This window comes from Xenopus tropicalis, chromosome 3, assembly GCF_000004195.4.
Source record: "Xenopus tropicalis strain Nigerian chromosome 3, UCB_Xtro_10.0, whole genome shotgun sequence".
Classification (NCBI taxonomy): domain Eukaryota; kingdom Metazoa; phylum Chordata; class Amphibia; order Anura; family Pipidae; genus Xenopus; species Xenopus tropicalis.
In genome coordinates this window covers 87,254,854-87,268,390 of record NC_030679.2, presented here as the reverse complement: position 1 = coordinate 87,268,390, position 13,537 = coordinate 87,254,854, and the positions used below count along the sequence as shown (strand labels likewise).

General features: G+C 40.2%; 1 protein-coding gene across 1 annotated transcript in view; it reads left to right on the top strand.

Annotated features, from left to right (window-relative positions):
• Positions 1-13,537, top strand: part of ahcyl2 (adenosylhomocysteinase-like 2) — a 93,231-nt gene that overhangs the window by 1,756 nt on the left and 77,938 nt on the right.

Here is a 13,537-nt window from a genome sequence, read left to right as displayed (position 1 = left end):
GTTTTGTGTATTTCGACTTCTGTAACGAGATCCAAACTTCTAAATACCTAAAAAGGGAAAAATCATATTTTACACAATAAAGAGACATGTTTCAGAAACAATTTTTGTTGTGTGTAAAAATAAAACTGATCTAAATACTAAATATAGGGGTTTTTTTTGACTTGGTTAAGTAAAAAAAAAAATTCTTCAAATTTTTGAAGTACCACTTAAAAAATCTGCTTACTTTGGATTTCATGGCCATTTTCATTTTTTTTTGAAGGAACACATTTTGATGATTTATTTTGTGCTCCAAACTACACAATTGCAATATAAACGTGAATACCATGAAACAGTTTAATTCCCAATGTGCATAGTTGTACTTAAGTATATGTGGTATATGTAGGGGCCCAGGAATGAAAGTTTTGCATATGAATGATCATGGTTGTAATTTCACGTACTCCAAAGTCAATACATCAACATTTGATGTGGAATAAAGATTCAGAACAGCAAGTTTAATCCAGAAAGCGAAATATAATTTGAAAGTACACATTCTACTGAATCCAAAATGGATAAATGTCTTCCTACTCTGAACTGCTAAACCGCAAAGCTTTCCTATAATTTATAGTTTTGATGGAACTTCTAAAAAATTGTCTCAAAGTTCCCGCTTTAAACATCAGATTATAAAACAACCTAAATGTGAATGCCAGGGGTCTGCTATATAGTTTGATGCCCTAAGTTACTGACCTGTACAGACACCAAAATATACTTCATGCATACTAATTTTGTGACTCATATTTCAGCTACTTCAAATACATGCTGCCTGGTTCATGCGTAGTAAAAGCTTTAAAAAAAAAAGTAAAGAGAGCCTTTTTAAAAATCACCTCAAAGTTCCCATTTTACTGCATCTCATCTCTTACATAACTTTATGTACCAAAATTGAACATCCTAAAAATGAATGCCAAGAGTTTTCTGCACAAGAAAACAAAATAATGCTTACCAATTTTCATAATTAACCCTTTAGCAGTAAGCTAACTTGAGTAAAATGTGTTGTGTGTAAATGTACATCTTAAAGTTTTTGGGCAGGAGAGCCTCAGGCAGCAATGGAAGGGATGGATCCCGGGTGTAAAGCTTTGCACGGCAGGAAGTATGGGTTGGAGCGCAGGGGGGTGTATTTTAAAGATAAGCAGATTTGGCAAATTTGTGATTGTCATGTGTTTTCCTGTTGAGATTTGGTCCTGCTATAACGATGTTGCAAAACTGTCATGATGGCCCCGTAGCTTGTTGCCAAGGAGGTTGTCATCTTCCCTCACTTTGTGTAGAGAGAGAGTCTGTGAACTACCAAAGTACATAAGAGATACACGCTTGGCATACAGAATGTTAAAACTACACCCAGGGAATCAAAGCACAAAAAATACCCTTTTTTGCTCCATACCTTATTGTTGCCATTTTCATGTTATAAACATTGCTTCTTACATGTTTGCCAGATCTACCTTTCCTCCACTCCAGGGTCAGACTGGGGGTGCAGGGCCACCGGGGCGTTCTGCCTCAGGGCCCCCTCCCCCACAGAGGCCCCCAACACCATCCCCCTCCCCCAAGCGCTACTAAAAGAAACTTACCTGCAGCACGTTGGGGGAGGGAGACGGTGGATCGTGGGAGCGCCCTGGGGGATACATAACCACTTGTGCCTCCATCCCCACCCCTACCCTTTCTCCCTACCCGAACTTTGATGTTCTGTCTAAGCCTTTTTTTTTCAGTCTAACTGAAAAATTGCTTTGAAGGGCAATTTATAGTTAATTTAAAGGTGAACTGAACACTGAAGGTTATAAATGCTGCATAATATGTTTTAAGATATTTTACCAGCCTAAGGCAACCACAGCCCTTTTTTTCAGGAAAGAGCTGCGAGTATAAATATGCCCCCAACAGCTCCCCATCATACAAAAAATATATGGCTTCCTAGAGCAAACCTCATTTTCTGCCTGATGATTTGCAACAAGCTTAGCTTCTCAACATCTGTCTTGAGCACACTGAGCATGTCAGTGTCACTGCCACTTCTACCAAAATCCAAGATGGTGCCCAACTCTAGGCTGGTGCAGTACATATAATTACATAGTTAAGTAAGGTTGAAAAAAAAAAAAACAAAGTTCATCAAGTTCAGCACTTCTAAGCGAACCCCAGCACACCCACATAATCATCCAAGGCATTCTTAAAGACATTAACAGAATCTGCCATCACAACATCACTCAAAAGGGCTTTCCACAACCTCACTGCCCTCACAGTAAAAAAAACACCTACGCTGCTTCAAATGAAAGTTCTGTTCCTCTAATCCAGTGCTGTCCAACTGGCAGCCCTTCTGTGTAGCCCCCCACCTGTCTGGCTGCTTTGATGGCTTACTCTTGTGTAAGCTTTAAATGGTATCAGTACTGTAATTATCTGCCCCCCCTGCATGGTTCACATCTCAGATTCAGGCTGTAATCCCCCACATTGTTCCCCTGTTCACACCTCAGACAGACTGTAGGAGCAGTAGAAACCCATAAATAATCCCTGCACACTACAAAAAGAACATACACTGAGGTGGTACTGCAATTAAAAAGTTTTTTTTTATATATATAGTTATTGTGCAGACTGTAGGAGCAGTGCCAGCATTGTGTCACTGTATGCTGCCTGTGTGTGCCATGCACACACAGACCGGGTAGGGCAGGCAGAGTATGGTACACACAGGCAGGGTAGGGCAGGCAGGGTATGGTACACACAGGCAGGGTAGGGCAGGCAGGGTATGGTACACACAGGCAGGGTAGGGCAGGCAGGGTATGGTACACACAGGCAGGGTAGGGCAGGCAGGGTATGGTACACACAGGCAGGGTAGGGCAGGCAGAGTATGGTACACAGAGGCAGGGTAGGGCAAGCAGAGTATGGCACACACAGGCAGGGTAGGGCAGGCAGGGTATGGCACACACAGGCAGGGTAGGGCAGGCAGAGTATGGTACACACAGGCAGGGTAGGGCAGGCAGAGTATGGTACACACACAGGCAGGGTAGGGCAGGCAGAGTATGGTACACACAGGCAGGGTAGGGCAAGCAGAGTATGGCACACACAGGCAGGGTAGGGAAGGCAGAGTATGGCAGGTTTTTGCTGTACTACAACCATTAATATGGGTATGGTCATGTGATAACACTGGTGCGGTTTCAAAAAGGGCAGTGGTCAAAACTGGCTTCCATTATCGGCCCTCCACCACGTAGGTTGGAAAAATTCCGGCCCTCGGTACCACAGATGTTGGACAGCACTGCTCTAATCTAAAGGGTGCATTGATCAATTTTATGGATGAAAAAAAGAACACCCCCTATCTGGCTATAATCCCCTCTAAAATACTTGTACAGAGTAATCATGTCCCCTCGCAAGAACTTTCTTTCCAGAGAAAACAACCCCAACCTTGACAGTCTAACCTTTTAAATCTTTCATTCCCTTTACCAGTTTAGTTGCACGTCTCTGCACTCTCTCCAGCTCATTAATATCCTTCTTAAGGACTGGAGCCCAAAACTGCACTGCATACTCAAGGTGAGGCCTTATCTACAAAAATCCCCTGATCCTAATTAAGGATCACCCCAGCACACTACCATTTAGTGTGTAACTCACATTTATATTATTTCTACCAAATTTCCTAACTTTGCACTTGTCAACATTGAACCTCATTTTCCATTTTGCTGCCCAGTTTTACAGTTTTTTCAAATCGCTCTGCAAAGTGGCAGCATCCTGCATGGAACTTAGTTTTGCACAATTTAATATCATCTGCAGAAATAGAAACAGTATTTTTAATACCCACCTCCAGGTCAATAATAAATAAGTTAAAAAGTAAAGGACCAGGAGTACCCCTGCGGTACTCCACTAACCACAATGCTCCAAATAGAAAATGTTCCGTTTACTTCCACTCTCTGCAAACTATCCTTCAGCCAATTCTATATCCAAGTACAAATATTATGTTCCAGGCCATTATCTCTCAATTTTATCATTAACGTTTTGTGCAGTACTGTATTAAATGCTCTAGCAAAGTCCAAGTATATGACATCCACTGCCATCCCAGAGTCGAGGTTCCCACTCACCGCCTCACAAAAGGCAATTACATTAGTCTGGCACTATCTGTTATGTATAAAACCATGCCAGCACAAACTCATAGAATTGTGATTTGCAATGTATTCAAGTATCCTATCCCCTTTTACCTCTTCCAAAAGCTTTCCTGCCATTGATGTCAGACTAACAGGCCTATAGTTTTCAGGCTAAGAATGGGATGCCTTTTTAAATAATGATACAACATTAGCAAATTGCCAGTCCCTCTGCACCATGCCAGACCTTAATGAATCCTGAAAAATTAAGTGAAGAGCTTTGGCAATCGCAGAGCTAAGCTTATTTAGTACCCTGGGATGAATCCCATCCGGCTCTGGCCCTTTGTTTACATGTTCAAGTCTCTTTTTAATCCTGAGTGACCCATGCATCAGTAGTTATATTACTAGAACTGGGTCCATTAAAAAGGAAACCTTCATTAGCTGGCTCCTCAGTTGTGTAGACAGAAGAAAAATAAGAGTTTAGAATGTCTGCTTTTTTTCTGTTCTCCTTTAACACAGTACAGTGACAAATCAGCCCTTACGCAGTTTCTGCTTTTATAACTGACTAACATTTCAAGAAGCTGTGCTTCAGCTTCATCAGATTCCTTGACTTGGCATTTTGTTTTTTTGTTTTTTTTGGAGGCTATAATTTAAGACTTTGATCTATTTCAATGTTGTCTAATTTGGGACACTGTCTGAATCTTTGTATGCTTTCAGGTTGAATGTTGCTTTTATTATCAAATGTAGGGTGGAAGTGCATCTAATGGAGTAAGGTTTCCTTTTATAATAACTTATGCTTTTGTTCATCCAGACAGTGAACACAAGACGTAAGGCAGCCTCAGGGAGGTACCTCTTTGGTCTGTTCTTAACAGCAGTGTATTTATTTCTTTGATTTATATTGGTGGTGTACTATAATCATATTTATGTATTTAAAGAATGCATATATAGACCTTCACTTAAGCACATAAGGGGGCTGAAATCTAAAACACAGGCAACATTTTTTTATTAACTTTTCTGGGATCTCTCTCATTAAGTTAAGATATATTCTTCCTCACCCTGAAACACCATATCACACACCATCCTCGTGCATAAATCAAGCTTTGAAAATAACAAGCACAAAACATACTGGACAGGACTGGATGAGAGCCTGGCCAACCTAGGCCATAAATGAGCAGAGGTTCATTATGTGGCTCGTGTCTGACCATGCAGCTGACCAATTACCTGAATGCGCCGCTCCAAGTGGCCACTCTTATATTCTGTCCTGCAGGGTGCGTGGTGCAAAATGACATAATACGCATCACGCACCCTGCAGGGAAAAACTTAAAAACTGCTACTTGGTGCTTCTGGAGCGGCACAGTCAGGCAATTGGTTGCGCTGCACGTTCAGGCACAGTCACCGGGGGCCACATAAAACAGCCAGGTGAACCGGATTTGGCCCACAGACCTTGTGTTTGACATGTGCGCTAAAGGCACAACTTTTTAGTTGAAATACCTTGCTACTTTTGCATTCTTCCGTGCAGCCTCAGATTATGTTCATTTTCTTAAATAGGCACTATACACCTGTTCAACACAAGTAGGGTCTTGTCCTGGTCATGTATTGTCTCTTTTTTTTTTTTTTTTAATTAAAAATATGAATAGTCTGTTGTACCTACCACAGCATAACAGTGAAATTGTAGACTTTCATTTGACACTTGATCCCAGCTCCTAGGTTCTTAGAAAAGGTATGGCAGGATGAGAAAGTATCGAATTCTTTATAATGAATGCCTTATCTATGGACATTTCCAGTAGAGACTTATTTAAAGGGACACTGCTGGCATATACCAATATGAAATATCAGATACCAGATATCCTGTTTAATATTGATCTTTCTCTTTGTTGGAATCACCAGAAATCTCCATACAGATATGTAGATCCAGTTGCCTCTGGTGTTTATATTTTTTAATATTGCCTGTGCCTGGAAGCCTTGAACTAGTTCATTGACCCTGTATTACAATTTGCGATTATCCAGAAAGCTCCAATAATGAGGAAATATCACTGACTGAGTAGAATCTGTCAAGCACAGTGGTTCGTGATGGTTAGCTTTATTAGATTGTGAGTCTCACTTGCAAATTTTGGAAGTCCTGAGCCTTAAGGTGGCTATACACACGCCAATTCTAGCTGCCAATATCAGTCCCTTATAGCGCATATTAGTGTGCACCTTCACTCTCAATACACTGGTCATTTCAGCTAATTCACTGCAATGTCTTTACCTAAATATAACATTCCATCTCTAACATTATAGGATGGAATAAAGTATAAGTGGAGCAAGGGACATACATTTCAGTCAAGCCTTAATTGAATGTAAATTGTAGAAACCTAAAATCATGGCCACTCTAATGAGACCATGAAAATATGGTGTAAAATGCAGAAACGTTTATAAACATTTTAAATTATTGGAAACATGTCATATGCACAAAATCCTCCCTTTCAGTTTTATGAGTATGATGTGTTAAAACAATTTGAAAGTAAAACTTTCAGAATTGAAAAAGCCAGTTGGATGATTGGTAAAACTTGATGATTACCATGACATGGATGAATGAGAATCTCACATACAATTCGATCCATTGTGACCGGTATCGTCTTTCAAAAGAAAATGTTCTAATTCCTAACAAAAGTCCTTTTTGTATGTTGTTAATATAACTGGATTCAAGGTATGTTTTTTTGCTTTCAGTCCGTTATGCTCTGTGGTGCCTTTGATAATGTTCCATATAACAACATATCATACCTCCCAACATTTGAAAAATGCAAAGTGGATCAAAAAGAAATGTTGTGTATAGCACGGTGAAAATGATTTGACCACGCCTGTTTTTGTGACTACACCCCCTAAATACCACTCCCATTTCACAAAGTTTAGGAGGTTATTTAAAGTTTGAACACATTTCTGGGGGATTTGAGGAATTTTTTATGTGTTTATGTGATTAAAGTCAAAAAGGTGAAATTGCCCTTTAAACTGCAAGTCTCAGTTCCCCAAAGTGACCTGTTAAGCTTACAATTGTATGTAAGTGCAGGTATAGCTTGTTAACTTTTGTGGGCTCTCTGCCAAAAACTACTTTTTAAATTAAGTTTGAGAAACATTGTATCTTTTTTAGCGTTCAGTGCAGGTTCAGTGCAGGAGATCAAAGGAAAATGAAAGACTTTTCTGAAAGAATCCGGGACTGCGGGCTGAAAAATCTGGACAGTTGGGAGGTATGACATATTAGTTTGATATATTGCAAAAAGTGCATTGCCCATGATTAGTCATAAATGTGTTTGTTTTTTTAACATTTTGTGCAATATTTACCTTAAATGATTGGCCTGTCACTAATCCTCTTGAAATCAGAGGGGTAAGAGTCAACATTACCCATGTTACAGCGAGAGACAATGTAAAATAAATACACGGACATAGTTGTGTACGCACATAGTTGTAACATTCATTATCAAAAACCTTGATTGCTGCATTGCGATCTTTGAGATGTGAGCCGCTGGTGAGAAATTTAGTAATAAAAAGATTTATCAAACCCATCTTGGTGATACAGTTTTCATCCAACTGTTCTCTGGGCCTCAGTGCCAACAATTGGATCATCTCTCGCTGGTTGTAACTTTTCCTATCTTAGAGGAGGAAGCTTATTTTGAAGCTGAGGGAAAAGGGATTTATGATATCCTGTCTTACACACAGGGCAATGTGCATGGCCACCTATGTTGGCAAATGCAATCCAGTATAATTAGATTCAGTTTAAAGCTGTTAAAGTTTATTAATTTCACAGTTGTGGGAGATAGGAATGGACAGGGCAGTGAACTTTGGTGACATCAATTCTGATGTTGCAGGAGGGTTCACAAGACTATGAATGAAATGTTTGTACTGTGGCACACACAGGCAGTCCCTTCCCAAAATGTTTTTTGGCATTTGCCACATCTCATTGAGTTCAGTGGGTATTACATAAAAGTATCTTTTACATATCAACAGTGATTGTTCTGTTGAATACAATAGGAAGAGGCAGGAGTTAAATTTAGAGTTTTGCTGCTGTCTCTTTAGTTTGCCGAAAAGATGTGCTGCAAAACTTCCCTGTGGTATGCCTATGGCTTAATAGTTACACTCAAGTTTCAGACATCTCAGATCTGATCTGCAAGGACACAAAACATTTTTTTCCAAAACACCCTCACAGAGTAACATTTACTTACTTCTAATTTAGCCTGGACGGGAGTGGCATAGTTGAAAATGTATTCATTGTATTAAATTGGAAGTGCATAAATAAAAGGTCAAACTTAAAAGCTCAGCTTACAGGGCTGCTCAGTGTTGCTTCATGTCCACGTCAGGCTTATGGAACCTAGCTTCGGGCACCTGACTTTCAATTAAAGATTAAACTCCTTCAGTAAGGAGCTATGGCATTCATAGAAGGCTTGAAATAAAAGGCCCAGGCTACTTTTGTCCTATCTTCCCCCGGAAGCATCACTAGAACTTCTACATTTATTAGGAGTTCTTACCTTTCTCGTGTTGGCGCCATCACATTTTTCTAAAACAAAAAGGAGATTTCATCAGGCGGCCATTTTCCCTCTCGCACATCTGCAAACAGCTCATTTGCGCTGTAAATTTCATGCAATAAAGAATTCAGGCTTATACAGGCAGCTTGTACTAACAAAAAGCTTGGTTTGGGCACTGTTATGGTTAAACTGAGCTCAGGAGAGGAGGTTAGGAGAAAAAACATGTTTCTCCAGCAGAGTACACAGCTAGAGACAGGTTTCTATGGAAACTAGCAGTGCCATCTTTTCAATGGCTGTTAGACTGGAGGGTGCGTTGGGTATCCTGAGTTGAGAAGAACTGAGCATGCTCAGTAGCCAAGAGCTACTCCTCCTATGGGAGGGGGGCAAGTGGGAAAGAGAAGGAATCTTAAGTAATTAACGGGATGCTGCAGCCTTACTATTAACCTTTGATCAACGTGAGTGGCAGGTATTTAAAGATTTCAGACTGTTTACTTATTACATTTTTTTTGTGGGGGAGTTTCCATGTCCTTTAGGGCTCTGGCACACGGGGAAATTAGTCGCCCGCGACAAAACTCCGTGTTCGCGGGCGACTAATCTCCCCGAGTTGTCATGACCCGCCATCCCACCGGCGAACATGTAAGTCGCCAGCGGGATGGCACACGTGGCAGCGCGATTTCCCAACTTACATGTTCGCTGGTGGGATGGCGGGTCATGGAAACTCGGGGAGATTAGTCGCCCGTGACAAGGGAGATTTGTCCCGGGCGACTAATCTCCCCGTGTGCCAGAGCCCTTAGGCTGTGATGGTTTAATACTTCAAGACTTCATTTTCATCCCATACTTGAAAGATCTGCTGGTAAAGTTTGTATACGGGCATTTTTAGTTGGCCACTTAGCTTAACCCTTTTACTGCCAGCCATTTTGGTCAAAGCGGAACTTGTATTGCCAGACAGTTTTTGAACATTTTGCACTGTTTCACTTTAGGGGCCTTTCCTCGGGGGGACTTTTAGTTTACCAAGGAAAACAATATATCGTTTTTTTCAGAACAACCTAAGCTTTCAAAATATGGTAGAATTTTTGTGTAATTCCAATTCTGTAACAAGATATAGGCTTCTAAATGTCTAAAAATGCAAAAAAAATCAAATTTTCCATAATATAATCACACATACTAGAAACAAAAATTATTTTATGCACGAATATACAACTGATTTGGAAAGTCCCATGTCTCCTGAACGTGCCAATACCAAATATATATAGTTTTATGGAGATTTCTCACTTGTATAGGTCAAAAACTCCCAGCAGTACACTACCAAATTCCCAAAGCACTGCTCCAAAAAAACTGCATACTTTGGATTTCAAGGCCAAAATTCCACTAACAGAAGGTTTATCCCAGAAAATTGTACATTTTTGGAAAGAACAGATTCTGGGGAATACAGAATAGGCACAACTGTCTGTCTACTCCAAACTATCAAGTCGCAATGCTTTCCTAAAGTTATTGGTTTTTATCAAAATTTGTGATTTTTTTTAAAAATCGCTTCAAAGCTTCTAGTCTATAGTATCTTATCTCCTACAGGTCATAAAGTAACCAAATAAAACACCCTGAATTTGAACGCCAGGGGTCCACTGAACAGTTTGATGCCCAATATGTATAGGTTTACCTAAGTATGTGGCATGTAGGGGCCCCAATGTGAACATACCCCCATATGAACTGTCATTTCTGTCATTTCAGCTCCTGCAAAATCAACACATTTACATTATTATATGTGGGATAAAGCTACAAAAAAGTACGCTCACCCCAGAAAGTCATATATTTTTGGAAAGTACACATTCCCCCGAATCTAAAATGGGTACCCATGTCTTTCTACTCCAAAGTACCAAGCCGCACAGCTTTTCTAAAGTTAGCAATTTTGATGACATTTCCAAAAATCCCCTCAAAGCTTCCAATTTGAAGCATCTTATCTCCCACATAGCATTAGGTACCAAGATAAAACACCCTGAATTTGAACACCAGGGGTCCACTGAACAGTTTGATGCCCAATATGTATAGGTTTACCCAAGTATGTGGCATGTAGGGGCCCGAATGTGAACATACCCCCATATATACTGTCATTTCTGTCATTTCAGCTTCTGCAAAATCAACACATTTACATCATTATATGTGGGATAAAGCTAGTAAAAAGTATGCTCACCCCAGAAAGTCATATATTTTTGGAAAGTACACATTCCCCCGAATCTAAAATGGGTACCTATGTCTTTCTACTCCAAAGTACCAAGCCGCACAGCTTTTCTAAAGTTAGCAATTTTGATGACATTTCCAAAAATCCCCTCAAAGCTTCCACTTTGAAGCATCTTATCTCCCACATAGCATTAGGTACCAAGATAAAACACCCTGAATTTGAACGCCAGGGGTCCACTAAACAGTTTGATGCCCAATATGTATAGGTTTACCTAAGTATGTGGCATGTAGGGGCCCCAATGTGAACATACCCCCATATGAACTGTCATTTCTGTCATTTCAGCTCCTGCAAAATCAACACATTTACATTATTATATGTGGGATAAAGCTACAAAAAAGTACGCTCACCCCAGAAAGTCATATATTTTTGGAAAGTACACATTCCCCCGAATCTAAAATGGGTACCCATGTCTTTCTACTCCAAAGTACCAAGCCGCACAGCTTTTCTAAAGTTAGCAATTTTGATGACATTTCCAAAAATCCCCTCAAAGCTTCCACTTTGAAGCATCTTATCTCCCACATAGCATTAGGTACCAAGATAAAACACCCTGAATTTGAACACCAGGGGTCCACTGAACAGTTTGATGCCCAATATGTATAGGTTTACCCAAGTATGTGGCATGTAGGGGCCCGAATGTGAACATACCCCCATATATACTGTCATTTCTGTCATTTCAGCTCCTGCAAAATCAACACATTTACATCATTATATGTGAGATAAAGCTACAAAAAAGTACGCTCACCCCAGAAAGCCATATATTTTTGGAAAGTACACATTCCCCCGAATCTAAAATGGGTACCCATGTCTTTCTACTCCAAAGTACCAAGCCGCACAGCTTTTCTAAAGTTAGCAATTTTGATGACATTTCCAAAAATCCCCTCAAAGCTTCCATTTTGAAGCATCTTATCTCCCACATAGCATTAGGTACCAAGATAAAACACCCTGAATTTGAACGCCAGGGGTCCACTGAACAGTTTGATGCCCAATATGTATAGGTTTACCTAAGTATGTGGCATGTAGGGGCCCCAATGTGAACATACCCCCATATATACTGTCATTTCTGTCATTTCAGCTCCTGCAAAATCAACACATTTACATCATTATATGTGGGATAAAGCTACAAAAAAGTACGCTCACCCCAGAAAGCCATATATTTTTGGAAAGTACACATTCCCCCGAATCTAAAATGGGTACCCATGTCTTTCTACTCCAAAGTACCAAGCCGCACAGCTTTTCTAAAGTTAGCAATTTTGATGACATTTCCAAAAATCCCCTCAAAGCTTCCATTTTGAAGCATCTTATCTCCCACATAGCATTAGGTACCAAGATAAAACACCCTGAATTTGAACGCCAGGGGTCCACTGAACAGTTTGATGCCCAATATGTATAGGTTTACCTAAGTATGTGGCATGTAGGGGCCCCAATGTGAACATACCCCCATATATACTGTCATTTCTGTCATTTCAGCTCATGCAAAATCAACACATTTACATCATTATATGTGGGATAAAGCTACAAAAAAGTACGCTCACCCCAGAAAGTCATATATTTTTGGAAAGTACACATTCCCCCGAATCTAAAATGGGTACCCATGTCTTTCTACTCCAAAGTACCAAGCCGCACAGCTTTTCTAAAGTTAGCAATTTTGATGACATTTCCAAAAATCCCCTCAAAGCTTCCACTTTGCAGCATCTTATCTCCCACATAGTGTTAGGTACCAAGATAAAACACCCTAAATTTGAACGCCAGGGGTCCACTGAACAGTTTGATGCCCAATATGTATAGGTTTACCTAAGTATGTGGCATGTAGGGGCCCCAATGGGAACATACCCCCATATGATCTATCATTTCAGCTCCTGCAAAATCAACACATTTACATCCTTTATGTGGGATAATGCTACAAAAAAAGTACATTCACCCCAGAAAGCCATATATTTTTGGAAAATACACATCCCCCCGAATCTATAATGGGTAAATATTTCTTATTGCTACAAAGTACCAAGCTGTAAAGCTTTCCTAAGTTTGCAGATTTATATGACATTTTCGAAAATCGCATAAAAATGTTGCAATTTGCCGCATTTATCTCTCACAATTTCTTGATAAAGATCAGATAAAGACAAATCACCCCAAAAAGGAACACCGGAGGTCTACTGAACAGTTTGATGCCCAATATGCATAGATATACCAAAGTCTGCGGTATGTACTGAACCCAAAATGAAAATAGCGCATAAGGATTTCTCGCCTGCCAGCTCAGCTTTTGCACACAGAGCCCCCTGTCAGTGTATTATGTGCCAAAACTTCCCCTAACCATACAGTGACCCCCACAAAACCATATATTTTTGGAAAGTACACATTCTGACAAATCCAACAAGGGTAAAGAGTCCTTTCTACACCAAAGTACCAATCTGCAGAGCTTTCCTAAAGTTATTGGTTTTTATGACATTTCAGAAAATCGCCTAAAAATGTTGCAATTTGTCGCATTTATCTCACACAATTTCTTGCGTACAAAGGCAAGTCACCCCAAATAGGAACACCAGAGGCCTACTGAACAGTTTGATGCCCAATATGCATAGATATACCAAAGTCTGCAGTATGTACTGAACCCTAAATGAAAATAGCGCATAAGGATTTCTCGCCTGCCAGCTCAGCTTTTGCACACAGAGCCCCCTGTCAGTGTATTATGTGCCAAAACTTCCCCTAACTATACAGAGACCCCCACAAAACCATATATTTTT